Source organism: Pseudophryne corroboree, chromosome 8 (assembly GCF_028390025.1).
Source record: "Pseudophryne corroboree isolate aPseCor3 chromosome 8, aPseCor3.hap2, whole genome shotgun sequence".
Taxonomy (NCBI): Eukaryota; Metazoa; Chordata; class Amphibia; order Anura; family Myobatrachidae; genus Pseudophryne; species Pseudophryne corroboree.
In genome coordinates this window covers 118502423-118523247 of record NC_086451.1, presented here as the reverse complement: position 1 = coordinate 118523247, position 20825 = coordinate 118502423, and positions in this window count along the sequence as shown.

Below are 20825 nucleotides of genomic sequence, written 5' to 3'. Positions count from 1 at the left end.
AGAGGGTCCGATCACTTGGTGCGCCTAGCTGCTCGTTCCCGGAGCTGCGCCGTCACGACCCTTGCAGAGCCAGAAGGCAGAAGCCGGGTAAGTAAAAGAAGAACAGAAGACTTCAGTGACGGCAGAAGACTGCTTTTGAGGTACCGCGCTGCGCGCCATGCTCCCACATACAGGACGGCACTGCAGAGTGCAGTGCGCAGTGGGGGCACCCTGGGCAGCAAAAAAGCCTCAAATAGCACTGGCAGAAGTGTAAAAAGTGCCTAGGCACTAATTACAGACCCCCGCCAGTATAAATATGTAAAATTAAGCAGGACTGAAGCGCGCCTTTAAGGGGGCGTGGCTTAGCCCTCACAGCTCTGACCAGCGCCATTTTCTCTTCACAGAAGCTGCAGAGACGTGGAGCCTGGCCTCCCGCACTACTGTACAAGTAACAGGGTGCAAAACGGGGGGGGGGGGCACAAGAGATTTGGTGCTAATTATTTAAAAGTGAAAGCGCTAACAGGTCTGGGCAGTATTTTACTTTCTTCAGAACCGGGATAGGCGCTGGGTTGTGAGCTGGCAGAACTCCCTCTGTGTTTCTCTAACAGGCTTTGTTGTGGGTCTGTCTCCTACAGCCCCAGTGTGGTTGTGGGTGTCGGTACATGTGTGTCGACATGTCTGAGGCTGAGTGCTCTTCCTAGGAGGAGGCTGGAGTGGGGACAGAAAAGACTCTGAGAGTGACCGTGTCGGCACCGCCGACGGATGATTGAGTAAATATGTTGAGTGTTTTGAATGCAAATGTGGCTCGGTTGACTAAGAGATTTGATAAATCTGAGTCTAAGAACCAGACATGGAGGAAATCCATGGAGGATGCATTGTCACAAGCTCAAACTCCTTCGGCGTCACAGAAACGTGCATTTACCCAGATAGCAGATACGGATACCGAAACGGATTCCAGTGTCTACTATAGTGATGCCAGATTGAATCCTAAACTGGCTAAGAGCATTCAGTACATGATTGTGGCAATAAAAGAAGTGTTGCATATAACAGAGGACCGTGCTGTTCCTGATACTAGGGTCTGTATGTATAAAGGAAAGAAACCTGAGGTGACGTTTCCTCCCTCTCATGAACTGAACGCTCTTTTTGAAAAGGCTTGGGAAAATCCTGACAAGAAGGTACAGGTTCCCAAAAGAATTCCAGTGGCATATCCGTTTCCTTTTGGGGATAGGGAAAAGTGGGAGTCAACCCCCACGGTAGACAAAGCTTTATCGCGTCTATCCAAAAAGGTGGCGCTTCCGTCTCCTGACACGGCATCCCTAAAGGATCCTGCGGATCGTAAGCAGGAAAATACACTAAAATCCATTTATGTCACTACGGGTTCACTACTCAGGCCTGCCGTTGCTTCGGCATGGGTAAGTAGCGCTATTGAAAAGTGGGCAGATAACTTGTCATCTGAGAGAGATTCCCTGGACAGGGATAGCGTGCTTTTGACTTTGGGTCATATCAGGGACGCTGCAGCATATTTTAAAAGAAGCTGCAAGGGATATTGGCCTTTTGGGATCAAGTGCCAATACCATGGCAGTCTCAGCTAGGAGAGCATTGTGGATTCATCAATGGAATGCTGATACTGACTCTAAGAAGGTGATGGAGTCGTTACCGTTTAACGGTAGTGTCTTGTTTGATGACTGCCTCACTGACCTGGCATCTACGGCTACGGCAGGTAAGTCATCATTTTTACCTTATGTTCCTGCACAACAGAAGAAAACGCCCCACTATCAGATGCAGTCCTTTCGGCCCAATAAATACAAAAAAGGACGAGGGTCCTCCTTCCTTGCTGCGAGAGGAAGGGGAAAAAGGTCACAGGCTGTGGCAAGTTCCTAAGAGCAGAAGTCCTCTCCGGCTTCTACCAAATCCACCGCATGACGCTGGGGCTCCTCTGCGGGAGTCCGCACCGGTGGGGGCACGTCTCAAACTTTTCAGTCAGGTCTGGGTGCACTCGGACCTGGATCCTTGGATATTAGAGATAGTAACCCAAGGGTACAAATTAGAGTTTCAAGACGTGCCCCCTCACCGATTTTTTTAAATCAGCCTTGCCAGCTTCTCTTCTAGAAAGGGAGGTTGTATGCGCTGCAATACTAAAGCTGTGTCAAAATCAAGTCATTGTCACGGTACCCCCGTCACAACAGGGGGAAGGCTTTTATTCGAACCTGTTCGTGGTCCCGAAGCCGGATGGCTCAGTCAGACCGATTCTGAACCTAAAATTCCTCAATTTCTTTCTGAAAAAATTCAAATTCAAGATGGAATCTCTCCGAGCAGTGATCTCCAGTCTGGAGGAGGGGGATTTTATGGTGTCGGTCGACATAAAGGATGCCTAGTTACACGTTCCCATATAGCCTCCACATCAGGCATACCTGAGGTTTGCTGATCAGGATTGTCATTACCAATTTCAGACGTTGCCGTTTGGTCAGTCCATGGCTCCGAGGATTTTCACCAAGGTTATGGCGGAAATGATGGTTCTCCTGCGCAAGTAGGGAATCACAATTATCCCGTACTTGTACGATCTCCTCATAAAGGCAAGATCCAAGGAGCAATTGCTGAAAAATGTTGCGATTCTGCAACAACATGGTTGGCTCCTAAACTTGCCAAAATCACAGTTGGTTCCGACGACACGGCTGTCGTTCCTGGGTATGATTCTGGATACAGAATTACAGAGTTTTTCTTCCCGTGGAAAAGGCTCTGGAAATACAGATTCTGAAACCAGCAAAAGTGTCAGTTCTTCAATACACTCGGTTGCTGGGGAAGATGGGGCCGGCCTACGGGGCCATTCCGTATGGCAGGTTCCATGCCAGGGTTAAGGTGGAATTAAGGGCCATTTACAACGGCATTCTGCAAGCAGAACATCATCTTCGCGGTCTGCCCGTCTTGATTCAGTCAGACAACATAACAGCAGTGGCGTACATAAACCGCCAGGGCGGAACAAAGAGCAGAGCGGCGATGGCCGAGGCCACAAAAGTTCTTCGCTGGGCGGAAAGACATGCAAGCGCTCTGTCAGCGGTCTTCATTCCGGGAGTGGACAACTGGGAAGCAGACTTCCTCAGCAGACACGATCTCCATCCAGGGGAGTGGGGTCTTCATCAAGAGGTCTTTGCAGAAGTGACAAGTCGTTGGGGAACTCCTCAAATAGACATGATGGCGTCCCGCCTCAACAAGAAACTTCAGAGATATTGTTCCAGGTCAAGGGACCCTCAAGCAATAACGGTGGACGCCCTAGTGACACCGTGGGTGTTTCCGTCGGTCTATGTGTTCCCTCCACTTCCACTCATTCCAAAGGTGGTAAAGATTATAAGAAGAACAAGGGTTCTGGCAATACTCATTGTTCCGGATTGGCCAAAAAGGGACTGGTATCCAGATCTTCAGGAGTTGCTCATAGAAGATCCCTGGCCTCTTCCTCTACGGGAGGACCTGTTACAACAAGGGCCGTGCGTGTATCAAGACTTACCGCGGCTGCGTTTGGCGGCTTGGCGGTTGAACGCCAAATCCTAGCCCGGAAGGGTATTCCCAGTGAAGTCATTCCCACGTTTCTTCAGGCTAGAAAAGAAGTAACGGCAAAGCATTACCACAGTATTTGGAGAAAATATGTGTCTTGGTGTGAATCCAAGAAGGCTCCTACGGAAGAATTTCAACTGGGGCGTTTGCTCCATTTTTTGCAAGCAGGTGTGGATGCGGGCCTGAAGTTGGGCTCCATTAAAGTACAAATTTCGGCCTTATCAATCTTCTTTCAGAAAGAATTGGCCTCCCTTCCAGAAGTTCAGACCTTCGTGAAGGGCGTGCTGCATATCCAACCTCCATTTGTGCCTCCTGTGGCACCGTGGGATCTTAATGTGGTATTGCAGTTCCTGCAATGTCATTGGTTTGAACCTTTGCGTAAGGTTGAGTTAAAATTCCTTACTAGGAAAGTAGTCATGTTGTTGGCCTTGGCGTCCGCAAGGCGGGTGTCTGAGTTGCCGGCTTTGTTTTACAAAAGCCCCTATTTAATCTTCCATGCTGATAGAGCGGAGTTCAGAACTCGTCAGCAATTTCTGCCAAATGTGGTTTCATCATTTCGCATGAACCAGCCTATTGTGGCTACTGACGCCTTGGCGGAATCGAAGTCTCTCGATGTGGTCAGAGCTTTGAAAATCTGTGTCGCCAGAACGGCTCAGATTAGGAAAACAGAGGCTCTGTTTGTCCTATGGGCTTGCAACAAGATTGGGGCTCCTGCTTCTAAGCAGACTATTGCGTGCTGGATCTGTAATACGATTCAGCAGGCTCATGCTACGGCAGGATTGCCGTTACCAAATCTGTGAAGGCCCATTCTACCAGAAAGGTGGGCTCGTCCTGGGCGGCTGCCCGCGGGGTCTCGGCATTACAACTTTGCCGAGCTGCTACTTGGTCGGGATCAAACACCTTTGCGAAGTTCTACAAGTTTGATACCCTGGCCGAGGAGGACCTCTTGTTTGGTCAATCGGTGCTGCAGAGTCATCCGCACTCTCCCGCCCGTTCTAGAGCTTTGGTATAAACCCCATGGTTATTGAAGCATCCTCTAGGATGTATGAGAAAATAGGATTTTAATACCTACCGGTAAATCCTTTTCTCTTAGTCCGTAGAGGATGCTGGGCGCCCGTCCCAGTGCGGGCTGTATCTGCAGTTTGGTTATGGTTGCGCTCATGTTGAGTTAAGTTCAGTCAGTCTGTGACTGATGTTGGTCATGCCGTTGCATGCGTTGTTGAATGCCATGTTGTACGGCGTGTTTGAGGTGTGAGCTGGTATGTATCTCACCTTAGTTTAAAAACATTAAATAAATCCTTTTCCCCGAAATGTCCGTCTCCCTGGGCACTGTTCCTATAACTGGAGTCTGGAGGAGGGGCATGGAGGGAGGAGCCAGTTCACACCCATTCAAAGTCTTATAGTGTGCCCATGTCTCCTGCGGATCCCGTCTATACCCCATGGTTCTTGAAGCATCCCCAGCAACCTCTACGGACTAAGAGAAAAGGATTTACCGGTAGGTATTAAAATCCTATTTTCTCTTACGTCCTAGTGGATACTGGGGTCTTGTACTTTAGTACAATGGGGTATAGATCGGGTTCACTGGAGCCTTGCACTTTAAAACTTTTAGTGTGTGCTGGCTCCTCCAATCTATGCCCCTCCTGCCAGACTCAGTTTAGAAAAATGTGCCCAAGGAGCCGGGTGCACTTCTCTGGTACTCCAGAGATTTTTTCTTTAAATTTAATTTAGATTTTATTTTCAGGTAGCTCTGCTTGGCAGACAGACTACCTGCTTCGTGGGACTTAGAGGGGGGACCGAACCAACCTCCTGAGGGTTAATGGTTCGTAATCCCAGCTGACAGGACACTGAGCTCCTGAGGTGCTGATCACTCATCGTCAGTAAGTGTGCCCACGCCAGCAGCTAGCCGCCACCCTCTAACAGATGCCGAAGACCAGGTGCAGTAAGTGTTACACAGGGGCCCCGGTTAGCGGGTTCCCGGTGCAGTCTGGCGGCATGTCATGTGGCGGTCACGGGCCCAGAGCTGCTGTACCCGCCGCGGACGAAACTGGCTCAGGGCTATTAGCCCCGCAGTGCTCACTGTCATCTAAGGCTTTGTGTGGACATTTCTGATGTGTTTTACACTTGTGGCCAGTATAATATTGTGAGGGACCGTGCGCCATTGCAAGGGGCGGGGCTTCCCGGAGCGGGACCAGCGGCGGGAAGGCTCAATTCCTGCTGCTGCAGATCAAGGCTGCATGCTTGCTGCTCCTCCAGGACCCACGCTGTTACAGACTGTTTAAACTGGTACCAGGGGGTGATAGTCTGGGAGGAGCATGCCAGTGGTAGCGCCGCTGCTTGCATACACTTATTATCACACATTGTGCGGCTGTGTGCTGGGCCCGTTCCTCAGTGTCACTTCAATGGCTCTCTAGGGGGGTCTGTGTGGGGTGTTTGATAATGGGGCTGTACTGTGGTTTGCCTACATAATGTCTGTGGACTTGGTTGTGTGTGCTGCTTGTAATTCTACCCCGTCTTCAGCGGGGTCACTCATGTGTGAGCAATGTTCCTTTTCTTCTCGGGCTCAGCTCACAGGCACCTGAATGGTTAGATAGCTTTAAGAGCATGATTCAAAATGTAAATTCTGAACTAGCTGCAGCTAAAAGAGATAGACAGGTGTTGAAACACTCCATTGATTGTGTGACTAAGCCAGCAGATTCCAGGAAGGCTTCTCAGCCCCCTCTAGTGGCTTCCCATAAACGCTCACTGCCACAGGTTTTCCAGTCTGATTCTGACTCTGATCAGCCAGATGTGGATGATGATGATGCTTATATGGACGAGGACAGCTCTCTGTCCCGAGGCTCTCATTTTTGCTGTAAGGGAGGTCCTCCACATACCGTTTCAGCAGGTGGAACCAGATGAGGAGTTATACTTTAATGTTAGACCCAGGAGTTCAGCTATCTTTCCGGTGTCTAAAGAGTTAAACTCCCTGGCAAGGGAGGCCTCGTTAAATTCTGATAAAAAATGTAAGATGCCCTATCGGTTGATATATCTGTATCCAGACTCTCTTTAAGAAATTGGTACTACCAGTCCCCGGGGCTGTATCCCTGAAGGAGCCAGCTGACCGTAAAATTGAGAGAATGCTCAAGGCAATTTATACGGCAGCAGGCTCAGCACAGCGCCCCACAATAGTTTGTGGGTGGATCTCCAGGGCTGTGGTAAAGTGGTCTGATAATGTTATTGATGGTTTAGACTCTCTACCCCGGGATGAGGTCGTTACTCTGTTGCAACATATGTAGGATGCTGCTAATTTTATGAGCGAAGCTGTTAAGGAGTTGTGTAAGATAAATGGCCGCACTACTGCTATGGCTGTCTCAGCACGCAGAGCTCTGTGGTTACGTCAATGGGCAGCGGACACTGTTTCCAAAAAGGGTGTAGAAAAATCTACCCTTTATAGGTGATGCCTTGTTTGGAGACCGCTTAAATAAGTGGATCTCCCATGCGACATCGGGTAAGTCTTACCTATCTGCCGTCTGCTGCGCCACCTGCTAGACGTTCTTACACCGGACACTGCTTGCAGTCCTTTCGTGTGGCAAGGTTCAGAGGCAGGGGCCAAGGGGTCTCCACCACTTCCAGAGGAGCTCGTGGTAAGTCCCGTAAACCTGCACCTGCCGTCTCCCTGGACCAGACCACCGGATCCCATCGCTAAGCCTTCTGCATGACGGCTCCAGTAGAAAGGCGACTTTCAGGTAGATGCTCGCCTTCAACACTTCTCCCACGGGTGGGCGGAGTCCTGCCAGGATTTTTGGGTGAGGGACCTCGTTTACCACGGATACTGGCTGGAATTTCAAACACTCCCCCTCAGATTTTTCAAGTCAGGCTTACCAGCAGCAAAAGTTACCTTACAAGGGGCTATTCAAAAACTTTTGCAGACAGGGGTGGTAGTTCCTGTACCACCTCAGTTACGCAACAGGGGTTTTTACTGCAGTCTTTTTGTCGTTCTCAAGCCAGACTGTTCGGTGCACCCCATCTTGAATCTGAAGTTTCTCAACCTGTATCTGCGGGTGTTTAAATTCAAGATGGAGTCTCTGAGGGCAGTGGTATCCACTCTGGAGGAGGGGGAGTTCCTGGTGTCCCTGGATGTCAAGGATGCTTACCTACACATTCCCATGTGGCCCCCTCATCAGGCTTACCTCAGGTTCGCCATCTTGGATGACCATTTCCAGTTTCAGGGCTTACCCTTTGGATTATACACAGCTCCGAGGGTCTTCACCAAGGTCATGGAGGAGATGATGCAGCTGTGCATGATGGGTGTGAACATAGTCCCCTATTTGGACGATCTCCTAATAAAGGCTGTGTCCAGGGAGCGTCTACTGCACAGCATCGATCTGACTACTTGCCTACTACCGGATCATGGGTGGATCCTAAATTTTCAGAAATCTCACCTGGAACCGACCCAACTTCTTCAGTTCCTGGGGATGATACTGGATACAGTATCTCAAAAAGTGTTTCTCCCAATGGACAAGGCCTTGACTATCCAGGCTATGGTCCGCTCGGTACTCGGTCCTCGCAGGGTGTCTATACATCTTTGCATCAAATTACTGGGCAAGATGGTGGCTGCTTACAAGGCAATCCAATACGGCAGGTTTCATGCCCGACCGTTTCAGCTGGATCTGCTGGATAAATGGTCGGATTCTCACCTGCATATGCATCAGGAAGTGACCCTATCTCCGAAAGTCTGGATTTCTCTGTTATGGCGGCTTCAAATTCCTCAACTGGTAGAGGGCAGAAGTTTCAATATCCACTTGTGGATTCTACTGACAATGGATGCCAGCCTCCGGGGTGACCCAAGGGGCCCAGTTCCAAGGGTTCTGGTCAGTTCAGGAATCGGCTTTACCGATAAACATCCTGGAACTTGGCAGTTTACAATGCTCTTCTACAAGCCTCCCATCTCCTGAAGGGTCAGGCGATCCATGTTCAATTGGAGAACGCCACGGCGGTGGCGTACATAAACAGACATGTGGAAACAAGAAGCAGAGCGGCGATGCGAGAGGTGTTAAAAATCCTCCTTTGGGCGGAGGCCAACGCAAGGGCCATCCCAGCCATATTCATTCTAGGAGTGGACAACTGGGAAGCAGACTTCCTCAGCAGGCACGACCTCCATCTGGGGGAATGGGGCCTACATCCCCAGGTGTTTCAACTGTTAATTTACCGGTGGGGCTGTCTGCATATAGATCTGATGGCTTCTCGTCTCAACAAGAAGCTATGCCGTTACTGTTCCAGAACGAGTGATCCGCAGGCTGTAGCAGTGGACGCACTGACGACACCGTGGACGTACCAGTTTGTGTACCTGTTCCCTCCTCTACCGCTGATTCCAAGGGTGCTAAAAAGGCTATGAAGGGAAAGCATTCTGTCAATTCTAATTGCCCCGGATTTGGCTTCGACGGGCATGGTACTTGGATCTCCTGGCTATGGCTCTGGAGGATCCCTGGCCTCTGCCACTCCAAGACGATCTTCTTCAGCAAGGTCCGTTCGTCTATCCAGACTTGGTGGTTCCGGTGTTGTCTGACGCTTCCGTTGGTCCTGAATCCTTGGATGTGGTCAGGGCTCTGAAGATTTATGTCAAAAGGATGGCCCGTCGTCAGAAATCTGACTCGCTCTTTGTCCTTTATGATGCCTCCAAGATTGGTCGGCCAGCTTCTAAGCAATCTCAGCAAAATCCCGGCGCCTTTATTGCCCAGAAAAAAATCTAGCAGCTTTCCCAGGGGTAATTGGTTTAAAAACCCCTTATACCAGAAAAAATAGAAAAAGACAATAGGAAGCGCAAATTTAATCTGTTCGTAGATTTTATAATATGATTATTATATATTAAAACACAAATTCATACCGGCCAGTATGCATAAATTACATATATTTAAGAATCTCTATAAAAATAACCTTAAAAAACCACAATATATATTCCCATCAAATCTATATTAAATGTACTTCAGGTGATACTTTGTAACACACTTGCTGTCTAGTGAACATATACCATGTAATCAATTAGAAGTGCACTTCTGCGACCCTTTCCTATATATTTGGTATTTGTCTGTGATTTATATACTGCAGTTGAATGTCTTGTTATCAAACAATTTAAATGTTACATGTATTCCTGCATGGCCATGCAATATGTTTGTGGATAATTCCGAGCTCTTATGCACAAATCCAAGTCACAGCGTGATGGTACTTAATGAGCAAACCTGGCAGGGTCAGATATTCGTCCTCCCGGCTATTGGTCTCACTTTCAGCCTTGTCTGGAGTTCATGGAACAACTCACTTCGGATGTTGTCCCTCCTGGCTGTTTGTGTAGCCTCAGCCTTATCCGGAGTATACGTACACTTCTCCTCCTCTGATCACTATTAGCAATGGATCAATTATCAGCCGGCCGGCTAGTAGGTATGCAGCACTCGATCCAGTCAGTGGGAGAAAAACACAGACGCGTTTCCCCGCCTTCCAACCTCGGCGGCTTCCTCAGTGTGAATGGCTCTCCCTGACCGCACGGCTTTTTAAAACACAGATATTTTACACAGCCCGTGCTGGCGCTAGCGTAATGCTGCTCACGCCTCATTTCGACAGCTGTCACCTGTACTTGTATATAATTACTTAGCTCCTTAGTTAGATCACAATGCCCCATCTAATCTCATCCTTATAGCCGCATCAATTACACTTATTCCTGGTTATAATCACTTAAACCTCCAGGTACTATGTATGACTATTCATATCACACTAAAAAACAATATAAATGAATACATACAGGTGATTTATCTTATTTATTCTGCATCACTGGTTGCTATCCCCTCTATTCAATTTAAATGGAATGTATATTACCCTTCATAGTACAAGACTTATCTCTATTGTCTACTCTAAAACATATTTACATATATCTAGAGAGTTATGCCCATAGCATACGTATATAAAGATAAATATTTATCATTATTCATTTTTCATTATTCGTTTTTATAATTAATTCATACTTGCTACGTATGCAACAATAAAATAATAAAATATCCTGACACATGAAATCTTAATTATATAGCCCCCCATTTACTTTCTGTATTGCATTTCATTTATACTTCAATTGCACAAGGGTTCCTCTAAAATGGATGGTATATAATAATTGACTCAGATCTTTATAATTATACCATAATATGTAGATATATACCGATGAAGTGTGGGATATTGATATCCTTTTAATTCCAGATTTGATCTTTATATCGATTTTTATTACTTCCTATTATAATTGTCTAGATCTATTTACAATACATATGATTAAATTATATCTGCATTTTTATACTCCATTAAGTTCTATCATGTCATTAAGACCTGAAGGGACCATTGTATCCATTCTAAATGTCCAATATGCTTCTCTTCTTCGGAGTCGGTCAAATCGATCACCACCCCTATTTGTTGCCTTAATATGTTCTATACCAATCATTTTAATATTTTCTACCTTGGAATTCTGACAGTTCACAACATGATCTGACAATGGATGTTTTGCTCCATTAACAATATTTCTCCTATGCTCCATATATCTGACATGAAGGGTCCTAGTGGTTCGGCCTATATATTGTTTACCACATTGGCATGAGATAAGATATATAATGTAAGTAGACATGCAATTCATAAATTCATCTATAGGGAATATTTCTCCTGTTCTAAAGGACTGAAAACTAGAGCTTTTCCTAGGTATATTTTTACAGGATAGACAATTTATTTTCCCGCATTTATGATATCCTACTGGTTTGGTCGGGAGCCATGTATTTTGCATACCTATTTCCAGTTTCTCTTTATTCACATAGTGACTAGGCACCAGTTTATTTCTTAGGTTATCCGCCTTTCTAAAAATTGGATTTACCTGTGGTTTTAAATATTCATCTAGGAGTAGCAGTGATGTATTCTTTCTTATAACTTGGCTGATCTTATGTGCACAACTATTATACTTTGTAGCAAATGCTACACACCTATCTTCATTTTTCTTATCAACCTGACTCCAATCCCTTGGTCTCAGCAATGACTCTCTATCAATTCCTTCTACTTCTACCATTGCTGCCTCTAATAAATCCTGTGGATAGCCCTGTTCCTTGAATGACTCCATAAGTTTTTCTGCTTGTTCACGATATGTAATTATCGAGGTACAATTTCACCTCAATCTGACAAACTGACCCCTGGGAATATTATTCTTCCAGCATCTCTTATGAGAACTGTTATAATTAAGGTATCTATTCTGATCAACCTCCTTTATATATGTTTTAGTAATTAATTCATCATCCTCCACTGATAGCTCTATATCCAAGAAACTAATTTTAGTGTTGCTATAATTGAATGTAAATTTAAGACCATAATCATTAATATTTAAACTATTAGTGAAAACATGCAGTGCCTCCAAACTCCCACCCCAAATTATAAACAAATCATCTATAAAACGGCCATAGTAGACCAGATCCGCCCCGAGTCCCGCACCCCAGATGTGTTGTTCTTCAAATGCTCCCATATACAGGTTAGCGAAACTCGGAGCGAATCTGGCCCCCATAGCCACACCCCGTGTCTGCAAATAATATTTAGTGTCAAAAATAAAATAATTATGTGATAATATAAATGTAATTGCTGTTAATAGGTAATCACGTAGAGAGTCAGAGATATCCCCCTGTTTTAAATATCCATCAATAGCTTTAATTCCTTTTTCGTGCGGTATATTTGAGTACAATGCCTCAACATCGCATGTTAATAAATAATAATTCTTTTTCCATGTTGTTTGATTAATATTATTCAGAAAATGCTTAGTGTCCTTTAAATGAGATCTCAACCTCTCCACATGTACCTGTAAAAAGTGATCAACAAAAAGAGATAAGTTGCTGGTAAGGGACCCCACACCTGAAATAATAGGTCGCCCAGGTGGATTAATTAGTGATTTATGTATTTTTGGCAAATAATAAAACGTGGCAGTGATGGGATGTGCACAAACTAAAAAGTTAAATACTTCCTTGAATATAGCTCCACCTTCAAGAGCTTCATCTAACAGTTCCAAATATTGTTTTTGATATAGGGCAGTGGGGTTGGAATCAAGCCTGCGATAAAAATCCACATCAGACAACTGTCTGTAGCATTCGACAGTATAACTCTCTACGTCCAGGATCACAACCCCACCGCCCTTATCTGCAGGTTTGATAACAATGTTTTTATCACTTTGCAATGATTTTAATGCCTTCCTCTCCCCAGGGGTCAGATTGTCACAATACTTGATATCTTCTGAGTTCTCACAGATCTCCCTAAAACTCGCCAGGGTTGATCTATAGAAACTATCCACAAACGGACCCTTGTATGACAAGGGATAAAAGTCAGTTTTCTTTTTAAAGGGATTAGTTTTAATATCATAGATTGGAGTCTCTCTTTCCATATTTTGATCATTTGTAGCACCCTCCTGTTCCAGGCATTCAAGGACCTCCCTCATTTTATCATCATCTGCATCCAAAATTATAGGGATCTCATCACTTTTGCTTTTTTTCAAAGATTTTAAAGCAAAGTACCTTTTCCTACTCAGAGTACGCACATAGCGATTCAGGTCCACAAATAACTGGAACAGGTTAGGTTTTGCTACTGGGGCATAATTCAAACCTTTTTCTAATATTTTAATCTCCTCTACCGTTAATACTTTTTTTGATAAATTAAATATGCCCTTACCTGTTGTTACCCCTTTTACCTTCTGCGTGGTGTTTTCAGCCTGTTTTCTTCTCCCTCCTCCCCTACATCCTCTGATTCTCTGTTTCTTTCCCTTTTTCCCTGATAATTTGATATCCGCCACATATTTGTTCCTATCCGCCTGTCTAAAAAACGCTGGTCAGGTGTATGTTCTTGTTCATCCTCAGTTTCTGATGGTTTTATATTCCTACCCCTCCAACCATCATTAGTATGATGTTCTAACACCTGAAACCTATTCCTATGTGCGAAACTGTTTTTTTTATAATTAGTAGCATTATCATTATGTATAAATCCTCCACCCCTTCTATAGTTATTTGATTTTTCTCGATACTGTGTAGAGTTATATTGTCTATACGTTTGTCTTTTCCTACTTTGTTCTCTTGGTGTACCTTGATTATACTGATAATTATATTGATTTTCACCCCTCTTATAATTCCGTGATGATCCATTTTTATAATCTCGAATATCCCTTTCCATCTTATGTTCCTTTCTATCCACTAGGGATTCTTCAAACTCCATTAATTTTCTACATATTATGGTATAATTATAAAGATCTGAGTCAATTATTATATACCATCCATTTTAGAGGAACCCTTGTGCAATTGAAGTATAAATGAAATGCAATACAGAAAGTAAATGGGGGGCTATATAATTAAGATTTCATGTGTCAGGATATTTTATTATTTTATTGTTGCATACGTAGCAAGTATGAATTAATTATAAAAACGAATAATGATAAATGATATTTATCTTTATATACGTATGTTATGGGCATAACTCTCTAGATATATGTAAATATGTTTTAGAGTAGACAATAGAGATAAGTCTTGTACTATGAAGGGTAATATACATTCCATTTAAATTGAATAGAGGGGATAGCAACCAGTGATGCAGAATAAATAAGCTAAATCACCTGTATGTATTCATTTATATTGTTTTTTAGTGTGATATGAATAGTCATACATAGTACCTGGAGGTTTAAGTGATTATAACCAGGAATAAGTGTAATTGATGCGGCTATAAGGATGAGATTAGATGGGGCATTGTGATCTAACTAAGGAGCTAAGTAATTATATACAAGTACAGGTGACAGCTGTCGAAATGAGGCGTGAGCAGCATTACGCTAGCGCCAGCACGGGTTGTGTAAAATATCTGTGTTTTAAAAAGCCGTGCGGTCAGGGAGAGCCATTCACACTGAGGAAGCCGCCGAGGTTGGAAGGCGGGGAAACGCGTCTGTGTTTTTCTCCCACTGACTGGATCGAGTGCTGCATACCTACTAGCCGGCCGGCTGATAATTGATCCATTGCTAATAGTGATCAGAGGAGGAGAAGTGTACGTATACTCCGGATAAGGCTGAGGCTACACAAACAGCCGGGAGGGACAACATCCGAAGTGAGTTGTTCCATGAACTCCAGACAAGGCTGAAAGTGAGACCAATAGCCGGGAGGACGAATATCTGACCCTGCTGGGAGTCGTGACAGGTTTGCTCATTAAGTACCATCACGCTGTGACTTGGATTTGTGCATAAGAGCTCGGAATTATCCACAAACATATTGCATGGCCATGCAGGAATACATGTAACTATTGCATGTGACATTTAAATTGTTTGATAACAAGACATTCAACTGCAGTATATAAATCACAGACAAATACCAAATATATAGGAAAGGGTCGCAGAAGTGCACTTCTAATTGATTACATGGTATATGTTCACTAGACAGCAAGTGTGTTACAAAGTATCACCTGAAGTACATTTAATATAGATTTGATGGGAATATATATTGTGGTTTTTTAAGGTTATTTTTATAGAGATTATTATATATGTAATTTATGCATACTGGCCGGTATGAATTTGTGTTTTAATATATAATAATCATATAATAAAATCTACGAACAGATTAAATTTGCGCTTCCTATTGTCTTTTTCTATTTTTTCTAAGCAATCTATTGCTTGTTTGCTCCAGTTGACCATTCAACAGGCCTAGGTTTCGGCGGCGCTGCCTTTGCCGACGTCTATTGAGGCCCACTCGACGAGGTCGGTAGGCTCTTCCTGGGCGGCTGCCCGGGGTGTATCGGCCCTACAAGTTGTGCCGAACTGCGACTTGGTCTGGTTCGAACATGGTTGTTAAATTCTGTTGGTTCGATACCTTGGCCAAGGATGACCTTCAGTTTGGTCAGATGTTTTACAGCGGTCTCTGCACTCTCCCACCCGTTTGGGAGATTTGGGACTTCCCCATGGTACTAAAGTACAAGACCCCAGTATCCACTAGGACATAAGAGAAAATAGGAATTTGATACCTACCAGTAATTCCTTTTCTCCTAGTCCGTAGTGGATACTGGGCGCCCGCCTCAGTGCTTCCTTCCTGCTTACCTGTGTAAGTATTCGGTTGGACCGGCGTTGAGGTCCCGTTATGTTGTTGGAACAGCCGTGCTAACCGGGTTAGGTTGGTGTTGCTACCCTCTGTTCTGGTTAGCACCCTCCTTACGTTCATGGATGTGTGTTGGCTTATTGCCTCACCGCAGTTGTATTGTTCTTCTCTCATGGTATGTCTGTCTCCTGTGTCTGACATGAAATGACCGCTAACATTGGCTTTCTAAGGCCAGAGACGTGTACTCTTCTGCATCTGCCCAGAGACCATCATAACAGATGCTGTTAGATCATTAAATATAGAATAAGAATTGTATATGATATTTGCAAAAGTAGGATTTTGGTACTTACCAGATAAATCCTTTTCTTTGAATCCATAGTGGACACTGGAGTACTCTTGGGATATGGACGGGGCGTAGCCGGGAATGGCACATTTAAATATTTAAATTAGTAACTGGTCACCCCCTCCATACTCCCATAGAGCCTTCAGTATTTTTACTGAGCCGAACAGGAGCGATAGGATGAACCATAGAGAATTACGTATAACCTTATAATGTAACGGTCAACGCTAAAGTTGACACATAACGTAACTGACAACTAAGCAGTTGACACCATAATAGATATCACCGTAATATCGTATCCATCGGTCATAGGGGTATATGCAATTGCGGTCGAATTCCTGAAAATGTCGAAAAACTGGACTTTTTCGGCAAAAAAAAAAAAAATCGACAATGCAATACAGTACTTTTCGTCAAAAAAACGGACTTTTAAAATTCGACTTTTTGAAATTCGACATTTGACAAATTCGACATTTCTGCAATGGTACAAATGCGGCTTTTCGACAAAAGTATATTCAATTGAAGAATGTAAATTCGACAACAGTGCTTTTCGTCAGTAAATTCGTCATTTTCAATCCGCCTCACTTTGCTGGCGAAATGTAATAAAACATTTTAAAAACATGTTTTTTTGGGGTTTTTTTTTTATTGCTAATAGCATATCTATTTATATTAGAAGGGATTAGGTACTTGGTTTGTCTATTTAGGAGGCACAAGTATTATTTATATATTTTTTAAAATATATATTTATTTAAATGGAATGGGTTAAAAAAAAAAACGAAATTTTTTTGCGTGGGGTCCCCCCTCCTAAGCATAACCAGCCTCGGGCTCTTTGAGCCGGTCCTGGTGCAAAAAATACGGGGGACAAAAAGAGTAGGGGTCCCCCGTATTTTTTGTACCAGCACCGGGTTCCACTAGCTGGACAGATAATGCCACAGCCGGGGGACACTTTTATACCGCTCCCTGCGGCCGTGGCATTAAATACCCAACTAGTCACCCCTGGCCGGGGTACCCTGGAGTAGTGGGGACCCCTTCAATCAAGGGGTGTCCCCCCCCCCCAGCCACCCAAGGGCCAGGGGTGAAGCCCGAGGCTGACCCCCCCCCATCCAAGGGCTGCGGATAGGGGGCTGATAGCCATGTGTAAAAATGAAAGAATATTGTTTTTTGCAGAAGAACTACAAGTCCCAGCAAGCCTCCCCCGCAAGCTGGTACTTGGAGAACCACAAGTACCAGCATGCGGGGGGAAACGGGCCCGCTGGTACCTATAGTTCTACTGCAAAAAAAAATACACAAATAAAAACAGGACACGCACACCGCGAAAATACAACTTTATTTCACAGATGCCTACACATACATACTAACCTATGTTGACACGCCGACTGCCACGTCTCCAATGTCGATGAATCCGGGTACCTGAAAATAAACTTATACTCACCTAAATCCAGTGTCCTGTGATATTTGTAATCCACGTACTTGGCAAAACAAAAAAACGCGTACCCGATCCACACGGACTGAAAGGGGTCCCATGTTTACACATGGGACAACTTTCCCCGAATGCAGAGACCCCCCGTGACTCCTGTCACAGAAGGTCCCTTCAGGCAATCAGGGAGCGCCACGTCCTGGCACTCTCCTGATTCCCTATGCGCGTCTGAGCTGGCAGACAGCGCATCGCACAGCACCTCCATTAGTTTCAATGGTGGGAACTTTGCGGTCAGCGGTGGGGTTACCCGCGGTCAGCCGCTGACTGCGGTCAGCGGTGAGGTCACCCGCGAAGTTCCCACCATTGAAGATAATGGAGGGGGCTGTGCGATGCGCTGTCTGACAGCTCAGACGCGCATACAGCCAATCAGGAGAGTGCCACGATGTGGCGCTCCCTGATTGGCTGAAGGGACCTTCTGTGACAGGAGTCACGGGGGGTCTCTGCATTCGGGGAAAGGGATCCCATGTGTAAACATGGGACCCTTTTCAGTCCGTGTGGATTGGGTATGCGTTTTTTTGTTTTGCCAAGTACGTGGATTACAATAAAAGAACCGGACACTGGATCAGGTGAGTATAATTTTTATTTGCAGGTACCCCGGATTCTGCCGACAGACGGAGACGTGGACAGAGTCGGCGTATCAACATAGGTAAGTATGTATGTGTCGGCATGTATGTAATAAAGTTTAACTTTCAAGGTGTGTGTGTGTCCTGTTTTTATTTGGGTATTTTTTTTGCTGAAGAACTACAGGTACCAGCGGGCCCGTTCTCCCCCCCCCCCCTGCATGCTGGTACTTGTGGTTCTCCAAGTACCAGCTTGCGGGGGAGGTTTGCTGGGACACAAAAAATACGGGGGACCCCTACGCATTTTGTCCCCCGTATTTTTGCACCAGGACCAGGCGCAGAGCCCGGTGCTGGTTGTTAAAATACGGGGGATCCCCTGTCATTTTTTTTCCCGTATTTTGGCAACCAGGACCGGCTCAAAGAGCCCGAGGCTGCTTATGCTTAGGAGGGGGGACCCCACGCAATTTTTTCCGTTTTTTTTTAAACATTTTTAAAAATCGAATCAAAATCCGTCAATTGGTCCGTTTTTCGACAGCAGGACTGTCGAATCCGTTTTTTATTGAATATGTCGAATTCCGGCACTCGCCGGCCGGAATTCGACAGTCGAATCGTGTCGAATTTAAAAACGGGCGAAAAAGTGTCGCAATTCGCCCGGAATTGCATATACCCCATAATGTGTTACCATAAGATCCACTGAACTTACCACAAGACAGGTAAACTGCTCTGGGTGGGCGTCCAGTGCCCCCTATGGATTCAAAGAAAAGTATTTATCTGGTAAGTACCAAAATCCTACTTTCTTTTTCATCCACTAGGGGTCACTGGAGTACTCTTGGGACGTACCAAAGTTTCTCCCTTGGGCGGTAGAGCTGTTTGGCACCTGTAACACTAGATGGCCAAAGCTAGATGCTGATGCCGTAAATGTAGCAAACTTCTAAAAGCGCACCAACATGCGCACTGATGGTCATGCACCGATGACCATGTAGCAGCTTGTTTAAGTTGTTTCTTAGAAGGTCCACGACCTGCTGCCCATGACACTCCCAAAGAACGTGTGGAATGGTCTGACACTGATGTAGGCGGTTGTAGCCTATGATGAAGCTAAGCCTGACGTATGGTATAAGGTCTGCTTGGAAGCTGGGCAAGCCATCTTAACTACATTATAGAGAACAAACAATGTGTCTGTTTTACTTACAATTGATGTTTGGGCTACATAAACCCGTAGTGCGCGTACCACATCTAAAGTAACTGAAGTTCCTGAACCTACTGATAACACAGGAACTACAATTGATTAAGTGATGTGTAACATCTTTGGTAAGAAAAAGGAATTTGTGCGAAGTTCCGCTCTATGATCCTAAAACACCAGATACAGTGGCTTGCATGACAAGGCACCCAATGTTAAAACACGCCTTGCTGAGGCTAAGAGAAACTGTTTTCCAAGTGAGAAACTTAACATCCACGTAAGGGTTCAAAATATGAAGACTGTAAAAAATCTAAAACCAGATTCAAGTCCCATGGCGCTGTAGGTGGTATAAATGGAGGTTGTACTCTGAGGACACCTTGCAGGAAGGTGTGTACAATCGGCAAAAGAGCCAAATGCCTTTGAAGGTAAATTGACAAGGCAAAGACCTGCACCTCGAGTGTAGAAACGTAGTCCTTCACCTAACCCAGTCTGTAAAAAATATTAAAAGACGGGATAACTTGAAAGATGTCGAAAATTTCCGAGCTTCCCACCAACCTATATAGGCTAGTGTTCACTCTAGGATTTTTTTAGGGCAGGGTGCTGATCACGGGGAGGGCACATTTTTCATTCGTGAGGGCACATTTTTCATTCGTGAGGGCACATTTTTAAGTTAGAAGGGCAAAAATAGGTACATACTATAACGCTTGGTGCTCCCATTCCTATAGGTGAAAGCATGGACAGTGCGCGCCGGAATTTTTTTTAGGGGCGTTGTTTCGTGGGGAAGGGGCGTGACCACATAATAGTACTAAATAACATTATACCACACAATAGTGCAGCTTATACACATTGCATCAGGTAGAACCTCCTATACACACTGCGCCAGGTAGAGCACATTATACATATTGCGCATATTGGAGAGAGCACTGAGGCACACTGCACAAGGGAGAGAGCAGTTGGGACAGTGCTGGGGGGCAAGGGGATTAGGAGCAGGTAGTACTGTAGGCAGTGTTAGGGGTATGGAGGCATTAGTACCCAGGATACCCACTCCCCAATTACCTTTTAAGATCAGCTCCTCTCTGAGATGTGTGTATGCTGGGCACTATGTGTGGACATGGGATTGTATGTATGCTTGACACTGTGTATGGGAGAGGGGGGGTGTATAATGAGCATTATGTGGGTATGGAGGGTGTTATGGGCACTGTGGGGTGTGTATGCTGGCAATGTGGGAGTGTACATATGCTGGGCACTGTGTGGGCATGAAGGGTGTAGAATAAGCACAGTATGGGTATGAAGGGTGTTATAGGCACCGTGGGGGTGTACATATGCTGGGCACTGTGGGTGTATAATGAGCACTGGGTGGGTATGGAGGGTGTTATGGGCACTGTGGGGTGTGTATGCTGGGCACTGTGGTGGTGTACATATGCTGGGCACTGTGGGTGTATAATGAGCACTGGGTGGGTATGGAGGGTGTTATGGGCACTGTGGGGTGTGTATGCTGGGCACTGTGGTGGTGTGCATATGCTGGGCACCGTGTGGTTGTATGTTGTCCACTGTGGGGGTATTGGGTGTGTTTATGTTGGGCAGTGTGGTGGCATGGGTGAAGTAAATAATAGGCACTGCCCCAGCCCCGACCATTTCTATCATTAGCCGAATTACGCCACCCCCCCCC